The 7,678-nt window shown below is 47.9% G+C and overlaps 1 long non-coding RNA gene across 1 annotated transcript; it reads left to right on the top strand.

The window, feature by feature from the left end:
• Window positions 1-2,069: 2,069 nt before the first annotated feature.
• Window positions 2,070-5,962, top strand: LOC146400350 (uncharacterized). Its single transcript, XR_014812262.1, has 3 exons — window positions 2,070-2,372; window positions 4,557-4,694; window positions 5,852-5,962. It is a non-coding gene; the product is annotated as an uncharacterized LOC146400350 (long non-coding RNA).
• The last annotated feature ends 1,716 nt before the right edge of the window (window positions 5,963-7,678 follow it).

Here is a 7,678-nt window from a genome sequence, read left to right on the forward strand (position 1 = left end):
ACCTGCAGCATAGGGAAGACTCTAGGCTAGGGGTTGAATCGGAGCTATAGCTTCTGGCTTACACAGCAGCCACAGCAACACAGAATCCAAATCGCGTCTGTGACCTACACCACAGCTCATGGCCACACTGGATCCTTAACCCACTGAGTGAAGCCAGGGATTGACCCACAACCTCATGGATACTAGTCGGGTTCATTACCGCTGAGCTACAACGGGAACTCCTATTTAGCCATAAACACAGTATCAACTTAAGTCATTTTTAAATGCTCAATCCCCCTGAGGGTAATGATGACTTTTTTTTTTTTTTTTCTGGTAAGGAAATGGAAGTTTGGAGAAAATAATTGGATAATCCTACCTCTAGGATAGAAGTGGGTAAGTCAGGATACAAACATAGGAGCCATGTGTGTGTATCGCCACTGACTATACCTTCCCCTCTCCACTGGGTGCGTCCAGACCTGCCTTAACTACCCCTTTTATCCACCCCTTGAACACTTGAAAGGCTGAAAACCAGTTGCATCCCCATCTCTCGACAGGTGCTGCATAGACAGTATTCTTAGAAGCAGAACTCTGAGATGATGTGAAAAGTAGCATTTACCATTCTGTCCCACTAGGAAAACAGGGTATTGTTTACAAACTGATTACTTTACCTGTGAGCCATGGATCATCTCCTGGTGGAAAGAGAAGTCTTCTCCTGCTCTCCTTTTTTCCCTCTGGGATCTTGCAATCATGCAACACAATGGCGCACCTGTCAAGGTTCTGTGGGTCCTGTGAGGGGAGCTCCCTGTCAGCCCGTGATGGACGTGGGGCATGAGTGAGAAATGATCTCAATTGTTTTCAAGTGCTGGGTTTTTCAGATTGTTATTGTAGCACAATCTAGCCTATCCTGATGGGTCTGGCATCCATTTCAACCCTTCCTGCACCATCCAGGCATTCCTCTGACCCTAGACACAGGCAACATGGAACCAGAGAAAAGAAGGCATTTCATTTACAGAGCTCCTTGCAAGTGCCCAGGGTAATGCTTAGTGCTATTCTCAAAGCCACTTTCTTTCAACAGCTCAAACAGCCCCGTGATAGGGCCAGGGACTCCTAGCTTCAGCATAGGGTTCAGGAGACTGAGGCTCAGAGAAGGTTCAGTAGGCAGTGCTGGGACCCTCCGGTTCCCCCTGCAAAGCTGTCAGCCTTTCCACTGCAGCAACTGTCTCTCAGTGAAAAGCTGGCTAAGGTCATTCTGGGAGAGATGCTTTGGGATCTTAAAAAAAGAAAAAAAAAAAAAACCCAATAACCTTTACTAATGACCTGGTAATTGTTTTTATAGCTTCCCAATGAAGTGTGAAGTGTTCTAAGAGACAACACAGGACAATTTCCTTTGATGGTGAAATTTTCCAAAGAATGATTGCCTTGCTCTTCCGGGCTCCTGTGCCCTGACTTTAGAGTGATATTGAACGGACGCCGAGCTGCAGGCCTGGGAACCTTGGAAAAACAGCCGAGGTTGGGAGGAAGGTTGGCTCAGCCTTGTCTATATATTCAAGCAGTACCCTGTCTTTCTTTTTCAACAGTGGTTGCATAACAACATATGAACGAATAATAAATAGCTGGCATTGGTCAAGCACTTACCCTGTGCCACGGGGTGCAGCGCCAAAGTCCTCACCTGCTCTGACCAAAGCCCAGCGTGGTGCCGGGCACATGGTGAGGGCTCGTACCCATCTGTGTAATGAAGGAATTCTCCACAGCAAACATTCGTTAGACCTGCTGCTTCGAGCCCTGCTCAAATGCACTGAAATACTTTCTGCTCAAATGCCTGCACTCTCTTCAAATGCAATGAAAAGATACTGAGAGAGGGAAAAAAGTTGATGCTCAGACAGCTTGGTCGCTGAATTCACATCCCGAAAACCATTTGCAATCCCAAGACAATGAGGAGAAGAATTTTAATTGGAAACATGAATGATTATATCAGCTAATATCACAGTGAGGTCAAACTTAGGACCCAGGAGAGTTGCCTTTTATTTGCTTTGGTACAAATAACTAGCCTCCATGGGTCCAGAGCAGTAGGTCCCTATAGGATAAGGCCTGACTTCCATCAGGGCTCTTGGTGGTTTACTAACAAAAGCCCCGTCCAGCAGCTGCTTCATTTTATTCTCACAGTTAGTTCCCCAGTGCAGTGGGCAGGGGCAGATGTGTTTATTATGAGTTGCAGCTGCAGAGGTTCAGAGCATTCAGTGAACTGCCTGAAAGCCACACACTCATCTGGGGCAGAGGAGCCCTGGTAACCCGCGACACCAGCTCTGAGCAAGGCCAGCTGGGAGAGTGCAGTGCTTTCCATCACCCCAGAGCATCTTCATTCTTCTCGGCTTCTGAGAGGTCCTGGCAGAGGGGTAAGCAAGTGATGGGTTGTTGGACCTTTTGTGTTGTTATTGTGCCTTTATAAACAGTGTTGTGAAATTAAGGGTTATTTCATGGAGTTCCCACGTGGCTCAGTGGTAATGAACCTGACTAGTATCCATGAGGACACAGGTTCGATCTCTGGCCTCCTCGGTGGGTTAAGGATCTTGCATTGCTGTGGCTGTGGCATAGGCCAGCAGAGATAGCTCCAATTCGACCCCTAGCCTGGGAATCTCCATCTGCTGTGAGTGCGGCCCTAAAAAGACCCCCCAATTTTTTTTTTATTTCATGCTCACTGCTTGGTTAGGTATGATTTTCCCAGAAGTAAGAGAGAAATATCTGTGATGGTTAATTTGAGGTGATGATTTGGCTAGGCTGTGGTGCCCAGGTGTTTGGTCAAACACCAGTCTCCATATTATTGTAAAAAAATATATGTATATTTTAAAGATGTGATTAATGGAATTCCCTGGTAGCTCGGTGGGTTAAGGATCCTGTGTTATTACTGCTATGACTTGGGTCGCTGCTGTGGTGCAGGTTTGATCCCTGGCCCAGGAACTTCTACACGCTCTGTGTGAGGCCAAAAAGGAAAAAAAAAAAAAAAAAAAAAAAAGATGTGATTAATATTTAAATCTGTAGAGTTTGAGTAAAGCAGGTTACCCTCTGTAATGTGGGTGGATTTCAGCCAATCAGTTCATGGTCTTAAGAGAAAAAGGCTGAGGTCCCCAAAATGAAGAAATTCTGCCTCCCACCTGCCAAAAAAAGAAAGAAGAAATTCTGCCTCCTGACTACCTTCGGACTCAAGACTGCAGCATTAACTCCTGCAGGAATTTCCAGCCTGACAGCCAGCCCTGCAAATTTTGGACTTGCCAGCCCCCACAACTGCATGAGCCAATTTCTTAAAATTCACTCGCCTCTCTCTTTCTTTATATATATGTGGATCTGTATATATACATATTTACATCCAATTGGTTCCGTTTCCCTGGAGAACCTGACTGATACAATACTTTATGCCTTTCTGGCAAATGATGACAACAATGATAATTCCCATTCCTGAGCGCCTGCTCTCTGCTTTTCTGGAGCCATCTCATGTAACCTTCACAAGAGCTACATGTGGTCAGCCTTATTCCCCCATGATACCCATGGAGAAATCAAAGTGAGTTGAAATAACTCCCCCAAGGTCGGAAAACTAGAAAGTGACAGACAATGAAGCCAGATTTCCAGTCGGAAGCATTCAAACAAATATCTCTGGGTTCATCAGGCAATCCGTTTTCTCAGCCAGTCGAAGAATGCATCACGGCAAAACTCAGGCAGCTGGCTATATTTTTCCGATGTGCTATTTTATTCATTGGGAAATAGCAGGCCGTTTGTCGAATATCATTTGAATAGACATAGATGATACCTTGAACTAAAAGAAGGAGGAAACCTGTCTATTTGCTGCGTTTCCAAATTCATTACAGAGAGTACACCAAAATCTGTCACCTGGCAACTCAAAGACCAAGTACCGAGCCTGTGGCAGAAGACAAAAGCCTATGCCTTTCCATTTGGTTCTGGGTTTGGAGATGTTTGGGACTCGAGGCGGTGCATGAGGGGAGAGAAATGATAAATTGCGCTGAAGTGTGTTCTTCCTCCTTGCATGCAACGACACAGCCCCTCGGAGCATAAACTAATATTCCAGGAGTTCCTGTTGTGCCTCAGTGGGTTAAGAACCCACACAGCATCTTCGAGGATTTGGGTTTGATCCCTGGCCTTGCTCAGTGGATTAAGGATCTGGCGTTGCCGCAAGCTTCAGTGTAGGTCACTGAGGTGGCTTGGATCTGGTGTTGCTGTGGCTGTGGCGTAAGCCGGTAGCTGCCGCTCTGATTCGACTCCTGTCCTGGGAGCTTCCATGGGCTGCAGATGTGGCCCTAAAAAGCAAAAATAAAAAAATAAAACCCCTAATGTTCCAGAGAGAGAGAAAAAAGAGATAGGGTTTGAGATGGCTGTCATTTGTCCCTGTGTCGTGCATGCACAGTCAGTGTCATTTATTTCATCTGCCACGTGTACACAAATATGTAAAACTTGAAAATCAGTTCTCCATCTTTTTCTGGGAAACTTGATGTGAGCTTTGGAAGTTAAAAAAAAATAGACAGGGATCCTCCTTCTCATGAGCTTATTTTTAGCTCCTCTCTCCTTTGCAGAATGGCTAACGCCAACTCAAACTATTTCTGAAAAGCCTTCCCGGGGACAAAGTGGAGGTGTGTGTAGGGCTCCTCGGCCGGGCTCTCAGAGGCAGGTGAGATGCAAGATAAAGCAATCGCTTTGCAGCCACCTTTGACGTAAGTGCTGAGATTTCTTCAATTAGCTTAATCCTTTCCTCCTGACACGCACTTTATGGGAAAGCAAATGCCATCATTATCCTCCCCCCGGCCTCTCTAATCCCTGTCTGCACGGCACGCCGACAGATGCTTTGCTGCCTGCCTCTCTGAGACCGGTGTCACGATGAGGCGGGCTGTGTGTGACAGATTGCTAAATCTGGCCTCCTCCAGGCAGGGGACTCGGCGGCGTTCAAGTGGCCCCGGCTGCTCCAGCCTCCCCTTGGGGTTGAGACAGGCCCAGAAAGTTCTGGAGGGCTGCCTTGTGACTCAGGAAATCCCTTGCAGAGAAGGCCAGCCCTCCACCGCTGGCTGAGCCCACCCTAGGTAGCATGTGCCTAGTTTAGAATTTAAACCTGGGACCCCACCCAGGAAAAGCCTCTCTCCTCCAAGGAAGAGGGTCCAGCCCCAGCTGCTATTAGAGTTTGGCCCTGGAGTTCCCATCCTGGCTCAGTGGTAATGAACCCTACTAGCAACCATGAGGACACGTGTTTGATCCTTGGCCTCGCTCAGTGGGTTAAGGATCCAGTGTTGCCATGAGCTGTGGAATAGGTCACAGATGCAGCTCGGTTTCTGTGTTGCTGTGGCTGTGGCATAGGCCGGCAGCTACAGCTCCGATTAGACCCCTAGTCTGGGGGAACTTCCATATGCTAAGGGCATGGCCCTAAAAAGCAAAAAAAAAAAAAAAAAAAAAAGAATTTGGCCCTGCCTCCAACCACCTGTGTAAATTTTGAGCCAGTTTCTGAGCCTCAGTTCCCTCATCTGTAAATTGGTGAGTCACACTTTCTTTTTTTGGGAGATCTTTGGTGAGGATTGAGAAAAATAATGAAAGCAATGCACTACGTGTGCAGTGGGTACTTAATAAAGGTGATTTATTTGATTTGCTTTTTTTAAATTTAGTGAAAGTATTCATTTTAGTTCTAGAACTTTTGATTTCAAGATCCTGATTAATATCCTAAATGTGATTTATTAATAGGACTAACTAATAGCATATTAACCTTACTACTACTAGTGTATATGACTCTAATGATTAGATTCATTAAAAATATCAAGGTAATTTCACATACCATTGCTTCAACTGCTATAAAGTAGATATTCTATTCCCCCCCCTTTTTTTTCAGGTAAGGTTTGATATTCTCAAGATCACTAAGAGCAGAGGTTGGCAAACCATGGCCATTGGACCAAATCAGCTCACTGTCTGTTTCTGTAAATAAAGTTTTATTGGAACACAACCATATTCCCTTCAGTGATGCATTGCCTGAGGCTCCTTTTATGCCACAAAAGCAGAGTTGAGAAGCTCAGGCTTGCAAAGCCTAAAATATTTCCTATCTGTCCCTTAATAGAAAAAGTTCGCTGACCTCTGACACATGTTTCTAAATGATGGAACCAGGACTGAAATAATGCACACGTCAACTGAAGCCTAAACCCAGGGCTACGCTGGGAAGCTGTCTTCTCTAAATGGAAAGAAAACAGGTGGCAGCACATGGACAAGTAACTGAAAATGTGTTTTGTGTGGGTTTTCATTAACCTAAACCATTTCTTTGCCGTCCTTATTCCTCATTCCTTGTAGGACTCACTATGTACACAGCAGTGTCTGACACCTAGAGTTTCAGGAGGCTCAGCATTTTACACCCCGGGGCAACCCTTGAGTTAGAGTCCAGCCAGCCAGCCCAGGACGCAGCCAGCCTGGGGAGGGAGCTTCCGATTCTGGAGGAACTTCTAACAAGGGCTTATTCTCACTGTTAGCTCCATGTAAACCTTTCTTGTTACTTTGTAGAAGCTCTTCCCCCCCTCCTCCCCCCATTTCTTTTTTTCCATTTCCAGCCCCAACCACGCTGGCCAGAACTCTCCGAAGCTTCTTGGAGGACCGCAGTGTGGACGGGGTGCTTAGAGGTTCTGTGCTATCATCTCATAGGCAGAAAATCCAACTTTCATGGGCCCTCCCTCCCCCATGTGCTTCCCAGGAGCCTGCTATGTACCAAGTGTGGTCCACGGTGCTGGGGACACACCAGCGCATAACAGGTCCTGGTGCCTGCCCTCAGGGAGCGGAGGGGAGGTAGGGGATCAGATAGTAAACACACAAGGTGTGAATCGGGTAAATTATCTGCCGAGGGTATGCAGATTCTTTAGTGGGTGTGGAAGGCCGATGTGAGAGGGAAGCTGGGAGAAGCGGCAGAAGCAGGGGAAGTACGGGAAAGAGAGATGCTTCTGGGCTTGCATCCCATGCGGAGGAGTCCCGACGGCTTCCTAAAGGTTCAGAGCAGGGGGTGCCCTCAAGCCTGCCCTTCCGACCTGCATGGTTTCCCCTCCCCCCACCCCGCCTCCCTGTCTGCTGCCTGTTGCTCTTCTCTTCTCGCCCCAATATCTGCCCCGCATGGCTCTGTCCACAACTCACTCCCAGGCAAACACCTCAGGCCTGGTGGTGTGTACACAGCTCACAGCACTGCCCTCGGGAGAGTGGACCCAGCGAGGGGTCCTGTGTAGGCCCAGGATGGGCTCGGGGCTGGAGTATCAGGAAGACAGGGTCCTGTATGTCTGCATCACAGTCTAGAATCATCTGTAGGTGGGCGTGGGGGGGGGGTAGGGATTCACAGGCTTCGGTGAGTATCTCCTTGGCCTGTAGGCTCTTTGTCTATGGGGAGGGGTACAGCTGAAGAGAGCCAGAGCTGGACCCTATGCAGGTGGAGCCCTGGAAAGCCCAAGGGAAAGGGGGTGCTGTGTCACCCGACCAAAGTGGACAGGCCAGTGAAAGGGCCGCTGTTGTCCTTCACAAGATGTTAAGCAAGTGCTGTGGTCTGAACCAAGGCGGGGAGACAGAGCTGAAGGGAGAGAACTGTTCAGGAAGAGAAATGGACCGGTCCAACCCTCCTAGCTGGTGCTGCAGTCTCACCCCTTCCCCGGCCCAACCAGGTCACGCCCTGTGGCTGCAGAGGCTGCCGCTACGCCCC

Source organism: Sus scrofa, chromosome 8, assembly GCF_054392235.1.
Source record: "Sus scrofa isolate SSC_HxYL_T2T_F1_AM1 chromosome 8, Sscrofa_HxYL_maternal_Yorkshire_Landrace_v2.0, whole genome shotgun sequence".
NCBI lineage: Eukaryota > Metazoa > Chordata > Mammalia > Artiodactyla > Suidae > Sus > Sus scrofa.